The sequence below is a fragment of the Equus przewalskii genome, chromosome 22, assembly GCF_037783145.1.
Source record: "Equus przewalskii isolate Varuska chromosome 22, EquPr2, whole genome shotgun sequence".
Taxonomy (NCBI): Eukaryota; Metazoa; Chordata; class Mammalia; order Perissodactyla; family Equidae; genus Equus; species Equus przewalskii.
The window spans coordinates 44,190,724-44,208,365 of NC_091852.1; the positions used below are offsets into that span (position 1 = coordinate 44,190,724).

The 17,642-nt window shown below is 37.2% G+C and overlaps 1 protein-coding gene across 7 annotated transcripts in view; it reads right to left on the minus strand.

Moving 5' to 3' along the window:
* Nucleotides 1-17,642, minus strand: part of LINGO2 (leucine rich repeat and Ig domain containing 2) — a 1,108,854-nt gene that overhangs the window by 262,688 nt on the left and 828,524 nt on the right. The gene's annotated exons all lie outside the window — the stretch shown is intronic.

Genomic DNA, 17,642 nt, shown 5'->3' on the forward strand with positions numbered 1-17,642 from the left:
TTTCTGGGTTGGCAGGAAATTTTATTTTTAATTATATTTCCCAAAGAGTTTAAAAGAAAGCAATAATGGTTATATTAACATATATTAATATACTATATATTTATATGTAATATGTAATAATACCTAACACATACACTAATAACACGTTAAATTCAGAATTTTAAAAAAGATCGGACAGAAAGGGACATTATATAATGACAAAAGGGTCAATTCTTCAAGAAGATAAAGCAATCTTAAATGTGTATATACCAAAAAACAGAGCTGCAAAATATGCACAGGACTTATGGGCAAGATTGTATATCTGGAGTTATTCTCATTGGGGAAGTAGAAGGAAGAAATATTAAAGAAAGAGGAAATCTTGATTTTTATACAAGTTCTGTCACTAAATAGTTATGTGACCTTGGCCAACACTTAATCTCCTTGAACCTCAGTTCCTCTATTTTCTCTAAAATGTGGAGTTAGGTAGATGATCCACAAGCTTCCTTCCACTCTAAAATTCTAGATCTCTTTGAGATCACGTAATTTTGTATGCCCTGGAAATAGATAATTTTCAGAACAAGCACAAACATTTATAATGAAAACTATTTAAATACACTTCTTTACGTTCCTAAAGAACATTTGAAATGGTTTACACAGAGATTATTACATAGACGGAATGCAGGTTAAGAAACCATAATCAACAAATTTTAAAACAAACCATACTGTAACATCTTACTCTGAAGATGGCATACCACTTTTAAAAATGTCATTAGAACAGAGGCCAGCCCTGTGGCCTCGTGGTTAAACTCAGTCCACTTCACTTCAGTGGCCTGGGTTCAGTTCCCAGTCACAGACCTATACCTCTTGTTGTGGCAGCAACCCACATACAAAAAATAGAGGAAGATTGGCACAGATGTTAGCTCACAGCGAATCACCCTCAGCAAAAAAAAAAAAAAGAGAGAAAAAATGTCCTTAGAGCATACCAAATTGCACCCCTAAGTCTAATGCCCAAATTCACAAATGAATATGTAAATTATTTAAAAATAGGAACCATGGTTGAGAGAATTCAGCAGACCATGTTTCCACCACAGGGCAGCAGAACTTGTCAACCCAAGATATGTCTCTTTGACACAAGGATTATTTTAGGCTTTTTAATTTTAAGAAACAGCAGACATGGAAGAAACTCTGAAAACCATGTAGAGGTTACCCTTTGTAAAAGACTTTTACATTTGAAAGGGAAATCGCCGTTTGTAAGGGTGTGTCTCCCTCAGCTGTACCTGGAAGAGAGGGACGACTTTATCTCTAGAAAGGCTTATCAATGGAGAAGGCAGAGACTTAAATCTGCATCACAACCTTTCTTGGTAACCTGCAATAACTGGCTTCCCCTCACCCCCAACACTGTCTTTTATCTTTAGCTGAAGATGGTATTTAAGGTGGTGGCTTTGGCCATTTTGGGGAGATACTAAGTTTTCCTGGATCTCTCCCATGTAAACAGGAGGTATACATGTTATTAAACATTTGTTTGATTTTCTCCTGTTAATGTGTCTTATGTCAATTCAATTATTAGACCAGTGAGAGGAAGTTAGGAGGGGAGAGGAGAAGTGTTTCCTCCCCAACACCATTCTAAGCCAAAATTAGTCTGATCTTGAATCATGAGTCATATTTTAAGACAAAATCCAGTCAAATCAGATCAATTACTGAAAATATATACTACATGTAATATATGTAGTAATAAATAATACATGATAGAACAACATCAGAAAATACACTCTATAAAAACCTTAGAAATGATCTTTCAACTTCTGCTTTATACCAGTGAGGAAATTAATAACAGAGAGTTAGAGTTATACAGTGAGTAGTAATAGCACACGATGAGGGAATCCTGGTATTTAATTATGCCTATATGGAAGCTATCATGAATACAGCCAAATACAAATTCAAATCATGAATCAGCCAAATTATCATGAATAATGCCCAAATAGGATAGGGCATTAATTTATAGAGTGACTTGAACAGATAGTCTCGATTTCCCCATATTAAAAATAAATAAACAAAAGAAGCTAGCATTTAAAGAATAAAGCTTTTATAAGCTACCTATTGAAATGAAAGGTAAGCAACAAGTAAGCATTTTCAGAACAATTATCAAACTGAACTTCGTCATGTCTCATCTTGCTCAAAAAATAGTTATTATTTTCCTCAATAAAGCAGAGAAAAATTAATGGATGTTTTCAAGTCATTATAGTACATATATTGATTTTCATGGGGTATTAGAACAGATGCACGTTTCTTTTTATGAGATTACAGTCTCATTAAATCTTAAAAGTACACTGTAGGATATTGACAAGTGTCCAATGAGAAAAGCGTCAGCAAGCATTTTTGACCACTTAACTCTGCAGGGCCCTGTGCTAAGCACAATGAGACGTCACAAATGCAATGGAAGCACGACCCTTGACCTTGCGTAAATTGAAAACAAAGACTGGTGCATACCAATTATTTCAGAATTTATGGTAATCTGTCGTGGTAGGTGAGTGAGGCAACATTGCTTATTTCCTTCGCTCAATCAATAGGTAAATATATTCTTGTGTATGTTCTGCAGTAAACTAAATGATCCCTCTTACTTGCATTATTGTATTTTTGTAACCGTTTTAGCAGTTCCTCCTGGAAATTAAATAATTGTTAAACAAAGAAAATCTTCTCTCAAATTCAAATGACAAGATTGATTAAGATAGTAGGAGCTAAAATCCCAGGCTTTGGAAACAGTCTTACCCAGGGCCAAATGCCAGTTCCTCCACTTTAACCACGTAGCCTGGGGGATCTAACAACCCCTCCTGCTCTCAAGTCTCTGGTCCCTCCTTTGTTAAACTGAGATCATAAAAGGCTACCTCAGAGCATAACTCTGTAAATTAAATTATAATATACTTAAGGATTTGGTATACTTCCTGGTACATAATAGTTGCTTAGTGGATTTTAGGTATTATTAACATTAATATTAATAATACTATTATTATGTCTAAAATTTGTCAGAATATATGAAAGAACATTTATATTTGGGGCTGTTTCCACAGTATTATTGGAATACGGCAATGAAATGGCATTAAAAATAACTAAAATGTGCACAAAGATTGCCCCTGACCACTCCCTCTCAACTATTTCTTCATACACTCTATCCAGTTTTCTAGAATAAAGAGACTACTTTCAGGGCGGTTGATTTATCTGCCTAGATGAAAGATAGACACATATGTATTTATTTCATATCCAGCGCAAAGAACTTATCGTCATGACACTCAATGAAGAAAAATCTTAAAGTTCGTAGCAATTGATAGCTTTTAGAGGCACTTTAAATATCAAGAGAGGGTCCACTTCCATCATATCCATCTTTAACTTATTTGTAAAGCTGCTAAGAAATTTGTCCTTTTACTGAAAGACAATTTTACTTTCGGCTAGAAGATAAAGTTCCTCGAAGGCTGTCACTCAAACAACCATTTTACAAGCAACCAATAGGAACACCCGATCTAATAGACAAATTCATGTCAAATCCAAATATACTAGAGTTCCTCATTTACGAGTCCATCCATTACTTATCTTGGAAAATGATACTTCTTCCTCTCAATTTTATGCCAAAATATTTGTGAAAATAGATTTATGTACAGCCTGAGGAAATTGTTTTGCGTCTTGTTCTTAGTACTCAAAATTACTTAGCTATTTCTAGACTCACAGTAATATCTATACAGGTGTTACAGCATCCCGTCACTGGGCACGTCCTTCCCACTCTTTTCTAGTGATTCAGATCTCACCCTGCTGGAGAGCTATACACCGCAGTTGCAAAGAAAGACAGCCAGACTTACTCGGGTTGAAATCCTGCTCCACCACTTATTGGTTGAATATCCTGGGGCAAGGTACTGAACTTTTCTTTTTCCTATAAGTTACGATTATTGTGAGGATTTTAAAAATATGATGTATGTAAAGCAGTTGGTAGAGTGCCCAGCACTTGGAATGCACTTGATAAACACTATTATTTTATTATTATGACTATTCTTCAAGATATAGCTCAGACACCATCTCTCCCAGGAAACGTTTATTGACCTGCTTCGGTAGGACCAACATTCCTCTCTGACTTTACTTCATGTGAAATTCTATGCTCGTTCCCAGTTTGTAAGTTCCTCAACTTTGCAACTCCATTTCCTGGTCTGGAGATAATAATAACTAAATGTGAACAGACAAACACACACATAGAAACAGAGATTGGATTGGTGGTTACCAGAGGGGGAGGGGCGAGGGAGAAGGGTGAAAGGGGTAATTAGGCACATGTGTGTGGTGATACATTATTAGTCTTTTGGTAGCGAACATGTAATCTACACAGCAATCAAAACTTATAATGATACACACCTGAAATTTATATAATGTTATAAACCACTGTTACCGCAATTAAAAAAAAGAACGAAAAAACATGACTAAATGTGATATGCAATGCGCTCTCTCAATGGAAGGCTAAAGTGGGACTTTTACTCTTTTGTTAGACTAATTCCAACTTCTTGAGGGAGACTTTTTCCTCCCTTCTTCTTCTCCCCAAAGCCCCCCAGTACATAGTTGAATATTTTGGCTGTAGGTCCTTCTGATTGTGCTACATGGGATGCTGCCTCAGCATGGCCTGATGAGCGGTGCTAGGTGTGTGCCCAGGATCTCAACTTGGGAAACCCCGGGCCACTGAAGCAGAGCTTTTGAACTTAACAACTTGGCCACGAGGCCGGCCCCTTGAGGGAGATTTTTAACTCAATGGATCCCAAACTTGATAATTTATTATGTTTGCCAGCCAGGACAGAGCGGTCGCTTTTACTGTGTAATCCATGTACCCTTACGGTGGTCTGTGACTCTACAGAAACTGTGAGCAAAATTTCACGCACATGACCAGATACGCATGAGCATTTTTCTGAGGGAATGTTTCAGATCTTTCACTGGATCTTCAAAGGGGTCTATAACCAATACAAGAAGATATGGACCACTGATTTAGAGACAGATTTGTGACCCAACTCCACATCTGAGTAGGACTTGTTGGTATTCATTTTATAAGTTATCCTTATCCCTTGCTTCATTTTTCTATTTCAAGTTTCTTAATGTTCATATTCTCCTTCAAAAGTAAAATGCATTTCATCCTACCAACTGTCAAAACATAGTAGGTTCATGTCAGTTCCTTTCTTTCCAATATCCCTGACAGCTATTATATACACACTGTGAAGTTTCAATTTAAGTTTTTAAGAGCATCTCTTTTTGTTTAACAAATATGAATCTGGTGCCTCCTTTATGCCAGGTAGGGTTCTAGGATCTGGGAACTAAAAATTAAACAAGACAGGCAAGTCTTCTGCTGCTCTCATGAATTTGTTCACTAGTGCAATAGAAACTAAACAAATAATTAGATTAAATTAGGTTAATAATTTAATTTCAGGTAGAGCCAGGAAAAAAATGAAACAAGATAATGGGATAAGAATGATGGGGCCTCAGTACATTCCATAGGGTACTTTTGGAAAGTTTCGCTGAGAAAGCGATGTTTGAGGATAGATGTAAAATGACGCAAAGCAGCCATGAGAAAAGGGAAAGAACATTCCAGACAAAAGGAACCACAAGCACCAAAGAATAAGCTTGACATGCTTGAGAAACTGAAGCAATTCATTAAAATGATAAGAACAGGGCCAGCCCCGGTGGCCTAGTGGTTAAGTTCAACATACTCCACTTCGGTGGCTGGGGCTTGGTTCCTGGCTGCAGACCCACACTGCTCTGTTAGCAGCCATGCTGTACTGGCAACCCACATACTGAAAAATAGAGGAAGATTGGCATGGATGTTAGCTCAGTGTGAAATCTTCCTCAGGAAAAAAAAAAGATAACAACAAAGTAAAAATCTTAACTGTTTTAGGTTGGTTAAGGTAACATTTAATTCTTATTGTAGAAAATTTGGAACATTCATAAAAGTACAAAAATAAAATTTTCACATAAAGCCTCTAAAAAGTTTTGGTATGTTGGTATATTTCCCCCCAGAATTTTTAGATACATTATATAGAAAATGGAAAGATATAAAATATCCTACTGTGCATAATTCTTGTTTTACCTTCTTTTGCTTAATATATTGTGAGAAGCATCTTCCTGAGTCATTAAAATTATTCATAAACATAATTGCTAATGGCTGCATAGTATTCCATCATACAAAAGCATTAGCTTTTATGTAATCAATCCCCGTGTTGGATTTTTAGGTTTTGTTTTCTTTTTGCTCTAAAATAAATTCAGCAATTAGTAATTTTATGGAAGATATCTTTGTATAGTTTCTTGGATTGGATGTCTGGAAGTAGAATTCATTTTGATCTTACATGTCAAAATAGCATAGAGCCTGTCTTAGATTTATTAGACTCAATGCACATTTAATATAAAACAAAATCTTTCAAGAGCTTGTTAATCTATCATTTTGTCTATATCAGTCATATGTTTATACATTTATATATCCATATATCCACTGGTCTTTTAAAAGAATTCATCAAAACAAAAGACCATTCTACTCTACCGGAGAGTGGTCCTTAGAGGAGAAAGAACCCTTTGTGATTTAAAAGATGTTTGTAGTGAAAACAACCTCCCAGAGACTCACTGAAATTATGACTACCAGAAGTCTCTGATTCAGCTTAGGAAAAAAATCTTGGTTTCTTAATAATTCAGTAGCAGAAAATAATTCCAAAGGTGGTGTGATGTTTGGCAATGAGGGATCTATTGAAATTTGTACTTACAACTTCACTTTGAGCCACCTTGATCTCCACATGTGTTTCAGCAACTCTTTTGATCCATATGCTTATTTACTGTCTGGCTATTTCATCCTAGAGCTATTTCTGCCCAATAGAGGAGCAACATCAATAAACCACAAGATTTTATTAGGTTTATCCAACAAATGCTGATCTCTCCTGTTGGGTTTAATTTGTTGGTCTGTTATCACGGTTGTTCTAATATATCATTTAATGACCTTTCCTTCTCTACATTCTAGAGCCCATGTAACATTAATCCTTTTATGTACTTACATTGGAGGATGAATTATTGATGTGCAATTGTCGTTCCCAATGATTATGGTGTTGTTGATTAATGCATAAAATGCAGACGCCTAGCTAAGCAAGCAAGGCAATACTCCAGAAACTACAGAATAACAATGTTGTTCCTTTGTCTTCCATTGACTTGGAAGGCCAACTTCAACAGGCAACTAACCTCTTTGCTAATAAATACACCCTATGATTATGCATCTGTGTTATCTGTCAAGTGGGAATGATGCCTTGTATTGATTTTTTCTTAGATGATGGAGTGTGTGTCTAATCAAGCTCATTTTAAAGCACTTCACAAATACAAAGGCTATAAAAATACTGAATAAGGCCGCTATGTTCACTGGAGTAAAAATGCTTCCTGAAATACATATTTCTACCTAAGGGTTATAAGAAGGGAGAAAAATATCTCTCTTCCATCCTTAGTGAGGAACCACCCCTATGACTCTTCGGTTAATTTTTCCAAGGATGAGGACTCAGGAACAAATATAGAGCTACTGAAATAAATATAAGATATCTAAAATTAAATTAGGCACTTTATTGTTATACAAATATATTAAAAGACCATTATAGAAAACTGTGCTGGCCTAAAAATTATTCAAACAACCCCCACTCCAGACAATTAGAATTGTGCAGCCCTTTCTTTAATATTCTGTTCAATTTAGGCTTCTCATGTATGCTTCATGAAAAAAAAAATCTTGTAGGAATTTTTTTCCTAATGCATTGAGATTAACAACTATCTCACCAGAGAGTTTTTTCAGAGAGGTTTAGAAGTAAATCCGAATTCCACAGCCCAACAAAAGCTGTGAGCTACAACAGGGAACATCTTTGACAGTCATTGGGGTATTATTTTTCCCCTTCTCATCTGTGTGTTCACTGACTTGCCAACCATACCAAAGCTTATGCAATGTGTATAAGTCATATCTGAGAGGAAATGCTCCTTCTTCTGAAGCCTGGAAGCCTACAGAATGCATGGCTTTGACGTTTTAAACAATGTAGTAAATATTTCATAAGTTAAGACGTTCAAGTTTTGAGACAAGAAAATCACAGGAGGATTGGTCCTCTATTGCCTTTATTTGTCTTTCACATAAATGAGTATGGGTTTTGTTTTATTATTTAAAATTTTTACCTTCCCCAGAATTTTTTTTTGCATTGCATAGCACACCCTGATGAGAAAGTCTTTATTGAGGTGTTATTCTGTAGGGGGTGCTGCTTATCTGATCCCCCTGGTCTCAGTACCAGAATCCTGACAGAATCTGCCAGTTAGAATATACATAATTTCTCTTTTATAATACCAACAGAGAGTCCTAAACTTGGCACTTAATCCGGATAAAGTAAGAATTAGCTGAGATTAACTTAAACCAAAATATACGATTATGGTAGGATACATACATTCAGACTCTTGTAATTGAAAGCCTAATTATTTTCTTTTTCTTCTTTTTCTATGTACTGGCAGAAGGTCATGGAAATATTTTCCTTCACCTCCTGGAAAGGTTTTAAGATTAATTTCTCCCAGCCCTGTAAGAGAAGGAATGATAATTTTGCTTGGTAATACTTTGGAATCTGGATTTGTGAGCCATTTAAGGTCTACCAGAGAAACAGAAGAAGGTTCTTGAGAGAAGAGGAATGGACAGGGGGAGGGAGAGAGAAGGAGAGAGACGGACCCACTGAAGGAAACAAAGAGAAAAAGCCTTTTCCTTGGATTAAAAGGAGACCAGTTGAGGCAGATGGGGTGGGAGAGGATATAAATTGGTCTGAAAGTCCAAGGGGAATTGTTCAGGAAGGGAAAGACCAGTGTGTGAAACTCAAAAAGAACACCAAAAGAGAGATTATCTGAAGGTCCAGAAGCCACAGGATAGCTCAGTCGATATGTAGCAACCACCAGCCCCAGTTAGAGCAAGACTCTCCCTTGTCTAATTCCAAAGCCTTGGCCAGTTGACCCTCCCATCTGCACCAGTAACTGACTCTCACAAATCGTACCACCCAGCAAAAATGATGACTAACTTTTCCACAGATTTTAGCAGGATGTCAGCAATATTGTCTCCTGTGGGCACTCCATTTTTACAAAGCCCCAGACACCTATAAGAGCAAGAATGAGCCGTGGGCCCCCACACTTATACTAGACATGGGATGGACCTGCCCTGAAAAATCTTCAGACTCCATAAACTCAGAGAGTGGATGGTAACAATCCCAGCCAATAATGAATATGTTGTCAGAAAGAGTGAATGTATGTATAATTATATATACAAAGACCACATATACTACTCAGAGTGGATCAGATGGTAACTTTCAATATTTTTTTTTCACTTGGGAATTGGTGAAACAGGCTGAACTGCCTAAGGGAACTCATTCTGTTTTGGAAAATCTCTGTATCATCTGCTAAAGCTTCTCTCTATTCCAAATGCTATCCTGACTGGCACGAGAATGGGGACTGAATTAGAACTTTTTTTTTTTGGTGAGGAAGATTGGCCCTGAGCTAACATCTGTTGCCAGTCTTCCTCTATTTTGTATGTGGGATGCTGCCACAGCATGGCTTGATAAGTGATGCATAGGTCCACATCTGGGATCCAAATCTGTGAACCCCAGGCTGCTGAAGCAGAATGCGTGAATCCAATCCCTATGCCAGTGGGCCAGCCCGTGAATTAGAACTTCTAATACTACCTTCAGAGACTTCTTAGCCTCTCTGTCTAAGACACTCAGATCCACTTTAAGTGTCTTATCACAGTTGAGCAGGGATTTTCAGTCTTGTGAGACAGACCCTTTGAAGGCTGTGATGCTTTGCTATCCTTAGTAGTTGTGTGTGGACCTGAGAGAGACACACGGGTTTAATTCTTGCTGGGAGAAACATATATTCAAACAAATCTTCAGCAGAGAGTCCTTTCTCTCTAGTCAGCTCTATTCCTACGAGCTGTGGCACAGATGGATTTATTTCTTGAGCTTCTCTCCTCTCATGAATCCTCTAAAAGGAATTGTTGTCTTATCTTAGGGTAGCTTCTCCCTTAGTCTCCCATTCTGCTTTCTCTGCAATGCTGGATGTTCAGTGGTAACAGAATAACTTCCACACTGAATGCTATCTGAGCAGAATTTGGTAACAGCCCCTGTGGCACCATCAAAACCCTATGTCATCATCAGAAATTCTAGGTGTAGGTGTTTAAGGATTTACTGCACCAGTAGGAGTATGATACAAGAGCATATGCAACAAGATGCCCTAGAACTGACTGCTTTATCACTGGCACTCTTTATTTAATGTTCCATCATGTATAGTTCTAGAACTACATAAGATTAGATTATTCTGTAAAAACAGCAACAATTTTATACCATTCAATCCCTACACAACATAGTAATTTATAAAATGGGAATTATACTTGTTCAAAATGGCAAGTGGAACAAAAGGAGTCCTGTATATTACATAAAAGTGAAGACTAACAGGATTAACAAGTATCTGAATTGGAAGGCATGTTAAAATTTAGGCAAAGATAAATTCCATGTTACTCTTTTTTCCCAGCCTTGCTTACATCCTACCAGGAATAGTGACACCACAAGTTACTAAGAAACCTCACGGCATTTCCATCGTATTTACAGAAATATTTGAATCATTACCTGTGGATTTGAATCCGACAGGACTTTCCTCCGCTACATTGGAGATTTGTATCCACAAAATCTCACTACAGTGAAACCTGAAAAAATAGCCCTTTCCATGTTTCTAATAAGACTCCTTTAGAGTTCAAATCAGACTAAGAAGTTGCCTTTTGTTCCTTACCAGGTGAAAAACACCCCTAGAGAAAAAATAACCTGCCTTAAAATTAGATGACAACATGTTACTCAAGCAAAGAACCAGGTAATTGCCCAGTGATGGTAATTATAGACTGCAATATGGAAAATTAATATTTGCTAACCAATGGAAAATTTCATATGTTAAACTGTCATAACAGTGGGTTTTATTATTAGACGATGTTGTACTTTAATTGGAAAACTTTGGACTTGGTGTTAAAAGGCCATAAATTGATTTTTTAACTTGGCAACCATCTGCTGGTGATTAGGGACCAGGCACTTATTTTGCTCCATCATCTACAGAAATATGAACACAAATTTTTAAAGGCCAATTTGAATTATATGTAAAATAAATCCATTTATGCTAAGATACTAAGCAAAAATTAGAAAACAAAGTATCCACCTGCACATCATCTGGGTAGGATCTTGCTTTTTGGATTATTTAATCTTTCCTGTGCCTGCTCTTTTTTCTTAAAATAGAAGTGGTAAAAGGACTTATTTCTTTGAGTTTTTATGAGGAATAATTAAGATAATGCTTCTAAATCACTTAGCACAGGACTTCACACCTAATAATGCTTAGTGAATATTACTTCTATGATTATTATTTATTAATTAAAACGCCCTAGAAAGAAGGAAACTTTTTCTCATGTTGCGGATAAATTGTCAAGATAAACCATGGGCTCTGATTTACAGCTCTACTGTGAAATAAAAAAAGAAAAAAAAATTGAGCCATGAAGTCATCCTTGGAATTAAAGTAAAGGATATAAATGGTTCATTTGGATATATAAAATTTAGATTTACATAAAAGTCATTTACACTTTATTTTGAACAGCACAGCTTTTCTCTAAAGTCTCATATTTTCTCTGTGACCTCTTAACAGATCTGCCGAAGAGTAGCACTAGTTTGAAATGCTGCTTTGAAAACTCTAAATAATGTACGCTCTAGGGAAAAAAAGGGGGGTGCAATCTATGTGTCTATTCTGATTGGAGGTACAAAGTGAACGAGAAAATATTTGTGCATAAAAATGTTATATTCCAATAAGAGAAAAACAACAACCCAAAAACACATTTTGAAACCCTTACTATAGGTTCATAAAGGCAAATGGAACTTAAAAAGCTATCTAGTGCAAGTTTTTATTTAAGGCTTAAATCATTTCTGGAACATTCTTGCTAGCTGGTCATTCAGGTTATATTTGCATACCATCAGTGACTGGAAACTTACCACTTCCCGAAATCATTCCATGCTGAAGATGGGCAAGAAGGGTGCCATGGAAGAAGCACAGGTTTCTGGAGTGGGACGCACTGGGTTTGTATTCTGGCTCAGCCATGCATAGTGAGGGCCTTAGCAAAAACAGTCAGGCTAAGTCTTAGACTCCTCATGTGTAAATGTGGGTGATGATCTCTGCCTCTGATAGTTTTCTGTGTTTAGCTCAGTTAGGCCAGTTACCTAAACACTAAACTAGCTGCTGTGAAGGTATTTGGTAGAGGTGGCTAACATCTACAGTCGGTTGACTTTAAGTGGATTACCCTCTACTTAATGTGGGTGATCTCATGCAAGCAGTTGGAAGGCCTTAAGAGCAAAAACTGAGCTTTCCTGAGGAAGAAGAAATTGTGCCTCAAGACTAAAGTGTCAACTCCCGCTCAGTTTCAAGCCTACTGGCCTGCCCAGCAGACCTCAGACTCAACGCTACAGTATCAACTCCTGGCAAAGTTTCCAGCCTGCTGGCCTGTCCTATGGGATTTGAACTTGCTTGGCCCCAGTGTTCATTCATCTCTCTCTCATATATTTATATATATACGAATTGGAAAGTATTTAAAAATCTTGTAGGCAAAGATAAATCCCATCTCATTCTTTTTCCCAACCATGCTTAAATCCTACCAGGAATAGTGACACCATAAGTTTCTAAGAAACCTCATGCATTTCCATTGTGCTCACAACAATATTTGTATTGTTATTACCATCATTACCATATATTATGTCTAATTATATATAACACACATCTACATAATACATTAACATATATATTAATTATGCATAATTAATATATAATATATATATATTCTTTAGGATATAACATATCCTATTGGCTTTATTTTTCTGGAGAACCCTGACTGATAGACTACTTCACAGGCATAACACTTTGGAGGATAAAAAGGCACTCAATAAATCTGACTCTCCCATGGCCCCTTTCCAAACATTATTTGAAAATTGTCGCCCTGTAGCCTCTGCTGCTAGTCAAAGATCTAATACAGTAAATGCAATACCTGATCCTAGGTTTTTATATTTATCGATATAAATAATACTATTAGGACAACTGGCAAATTAAAGGGTCATCCTTAATAAACGTGTGTGAGAGAATATTCTTGCTTTTAGGAAATACACACTGAAGTAATGAAAGGGTGAAGGGGCATGAATTATGCAACCTACTCTCCACTGGTTCTGGAAAAAAATGTGTAATAAATAGAGAATCATGAAGCAAGTGTGGCAAAATGTTAAAAATAGTTGATTCCAGGTGAAGAAGATACAGGAACTCTATGTATGATTCTTAAAACTTTTCTGTATGTTTAAGATTATTTCAAAATAAAAAAGTTAAAAAAAGGCAAAAGAAAAAAGTAAGTAAAATGGCATAGATGAACCCAAAGCAAAGCTTTGGTCTTATCAGCAGTTCTCTCTGAGCACCTGGACTAACTCGTAGCGGGCAGCACCCTTGGGTTAAGATTAAAGGCTTTAGCCTGCCAGGCTCCCTGATAATCCTGTTCCTTACACGCTGACTGAACCCAGAGCCACATTCAAAGCGGAAAGAGAGGGTCAGCATCTCAGATGATCAGAAAGGATTTGAAAATACAGAAGCATGTAGTCATTCTTCCATCACCAGCTTATATTCTCATATTTGAGTAATTTAATATTAATTTTAAAACCGGATGTAGTTTAATAACACTTGAACTCAGTCTGTTTTTCCTTTAACGTATTCACCATTTATGTATCATTTCAAGATGTTTCCTAAATTCTAGCTCATTAAAGCTTCCTCTTGAATGAAATGAGGCATGAAGATCACCCAAAAGTCCCCATTTGATGAAATACCCCCAGAGGACCACTGACTTTGGGGCATTGTAAGGAGGCTGTCATCTAAATGCAGCATATCACTTGAACAGTAAAATGTTTTACAAAGAGTAAACTTGACTCAGAGGATCACCTCAAAACATTACAACTTCCAGATGAGTTTTCCTGCCATTTTCTCTGATGCAACTAATTGTGACCCACCTAATGGAAAGAAAAGGCCACACAGATGCTGCTGTTTCCAGAGCTAACCTGAAATCTCCCAGATTTCTCTCAAAACTTGGCTTCCTAGAAAATGTACATTTGATTACACTTCAAGTCCAATTAATTTCAAGTCCAATTAAAGTAGAACCGACAGAGGTTTGCCTTTTCTCTTCTCTACTGTAGAGTTCTCTTTGGATGTATATGTTGTGGGTTCTTTCTTGTCTTTTTTTGATGTCTGGATGCCTGTGGCCTCATAGCTTTTCTTGATATCTGGATGTCCAACCAGAGAGCTGAAACCCAAATTAGGTTCAGATCCTTGCTCTGTGCCTCTTCAGAAACTACAAAGACTTAGGTGAGAATGTCTATTACTGACTGGGAGTCTTCTCCTAGCTCAGTCACTCCTGGTCCCTGGTGCCCTGAGTAAGCTAAGACCATTATTAACGTCCAGCTCACAGTAGCACGCATATCATCCTTCCACACCACAGGACAGCCACAGACATCTGAAAATAATGTACTAACTGTGCCCCTCTGTACATCTATCTTGGGCAAGCCTATCATCAAAATACAGAGGAGAAGTTAAAGAACTGTGGTACTCATGGCTTCAAAGTTCAGGAAGAAACTGAAAAATGGATTCTCCTTCCAGATTTCCAGATGGCACAAAAAATCCTGTTCTGTACAGTGGGCAAGACATTACCTTCAGAACTATAGCTTTTCTGCTACAGCACAGTTCCAGATTGTCTCATTTTTTATTTCAGAGTCAGGATTCTTTAGAAATCTCTGCTCTTTAATTTTGTTTTTGTTGTTCTTGTTGAAGTGTTTAAATCCATTAGAATAACAAGCTTTTTTTCCTTTCAAATTTTTCCCATGGTCCATTTAATCAATGTTACGCATAGCTGCCTGATTCAGCTGCCCACATTTTACTCCTTTGCTTAAACAAATAAATTAAATAAAACTTCTAATCACAAGCCTTCACATCCAGAATGAATTTCAACCTCTTCCATATGGGCTCTAAGTTTCTCTAGAATTTGCTACAACTTCCTTCTAGTAACTTTTTCTCCTCCCTTTTACATCCAATCTCTCCTCCACTCCTGACAAACTGTTTCGTATGATGTCCTCCAAGTTTGTGCTCTTCCCCCTTGCTGCCTTTGCTGACGGCAATCCTTAGCCTGCAGTGTCATTGTGACCTCCACCTGACAAAATTTCACCTTTCCTTTAGACCCAGTTTCAGTGTCTCCTCTTTTCTGAGCCCTTCATGATCACCTCAGATATTGACTCTCTGCCTCCTCTGTATTCCTGAAGTAGTTTCCATATGGCTACAGGACCTGTCCTCCCACTGTGGACCCCAGGAGCCCAGCACAGCGTCTAGAAACACAGATTCTAGACCCAGATAACACAAGTTCAGTTCTCGGCTCCTCCATTTCCTGGCTCATGATCTGAGCAAGTTACTTATTAATCTCTCTGAGTCTCAGTTTTCTCATCTATAAAATGGGGATTTTCAAAGGTACCCACTTTATACACAAGACTAAATGCATTAACATAAAAGCACTTAGACTAATGCCTTACAATGCAGTACTGTCGTCCCCCCTTATCCATGGGGATTCATTCCAAGACCCTCAGTGGATGCCTGAGATGGCAGATAGTACCAAACTCTATGTATACTATGTTTTTTCCCACACATACATACTTATGATGATGTTTAACTTATAAATTAGGCACAGTAAGATATTAACGACAATAACTAATAATAAAACGATTATAACGATATACTATAATAAAAGTTACCATAGATCTTATCAACCTCAGTATACAATTTTTTTTCTTTCCTTATTAACTTGAGAATTTTCACGTTTTCACTTAAAGGAAGCACTTTAAGGCTTCTCTTTGGTACATCCAAATTGCTAGCTTCACTACTCTTCTGCTTTGGGGTCATTATTAAGTAAAATAAGGGTTACTGGCACACAAGCACTGTAATATTGTGACAGTTGATCTGATAACTAAGACTAAGTGACTAATGGGCGGGTAGCATGCACAGCATGGATCCACTGGACAAAGGGATGATTCTCATCTTGGGTGGGATGGAGCAGGATGACCAGAGGTCTCATCACACTACTCATAACAGCATGCAATTTAAAACTTGTGAACTGTTTCTTTCTGGAATTTTTCATTTAATATTTTCTGACTGTGGCTGACTCTGGATAATTGAAGCAGTACAAGCAAAAGCATGGATAAGGGGGGACTACTGTATTCACTATGTGAGTATTTGCCAATATTCGTGTGATTTGTGCACACCCTCCACACACATACAAACACACAAGGCTGTACATGTAGGGACTCTAAAAATACAGGTCAAACTAATAGCAGACACATCTAGGCAGCTTCTGAAGATCGTCTTTTGATTTTCTACAGTGATTACTCTAATGCACTGACAGAATTGGGTAAACTGATTTTTAAGATGAAGTCTCATTAAACGTTTCTTTGGTTAAAGATGAAGAAAATCTTAAACTAAATTACAAAAAAAATCCATGAAGTTATCTGAGGTAAGGAAAGGAAAATCTTGTAAGACAGGTATTCAAAGTTACACAGGAGAACTTGGTGACACATCACCATAGAACAGAGTTTGCATGACACAGCTAAGAAGATAAAACACCCCCTTCCAGGTCTGCAGGTTATGCATTTATTGAGCTGGACGGTCGCACAAGAAAGTCAATGGGCAGGACCCCAGGGGTCCTAGATTTTATTCCTGACCTTATCAATTACTCCATTTTGAGTATAAGAACTCTTCCATGTTGCCTAAAATAAAACCTTGGTGGTATTTTTCCCAGGGAATTTTTCCGATTTGTAAAATTACATATATCAAATTGACACAAGGGTTTAGAGTTAAATCACATTATTATATTTTTAATTAATTGCCTTTACCAAAAGAACTAAAAGTACATGAGGTCAGGACTACATAACCACTGAACACATATTTTTCCACCTGTCAAAGTGGAACTACAATAGAATATTTAGGCCTTACTTCTCAATATTTGGAAAAGCAATTAGTACTGATCACCACATTCTTCAGTTATGTGTTATATACATGGAGGAATAAATCTTGAACCCATAGTTTGCTGTACAAGTCCTGAATGATTTTCTCTACTTGTCCTTCTGATCTCAACTACTCACCTCCCCCAACCACAGCCCAATTTAGTGGTCATACAAAAGCATTGCACTTCCCAGAATGCACCCTGCCCTCTCTAGCCCCTCTATCTTTGCACATGAGCAACCTCTTTTTCCTTCCTGTCGTGGAAACTCCCACACATCCTTCAAATTCCAGTTCAGATGTCATCTTTTTCTTTCTGGATTTTTCTGAGCAGGGTTAAACGTACCCATCTCTTATGTTTCCATAATGCCCTGATCATACCTCTGTTTTCCCACTACTACCATTACTTTTTTATGTGTCTACTTCTTGATTTAACTGTGAAGCCCCAGAGGACTGAGATGTGGATCAATTCTTCTCTTGGTCCATTGTATCTAGTACAAAGTAAGTCTTTAACAAACACTATTTCAATGAGTGCATGGATGAACTTCGAT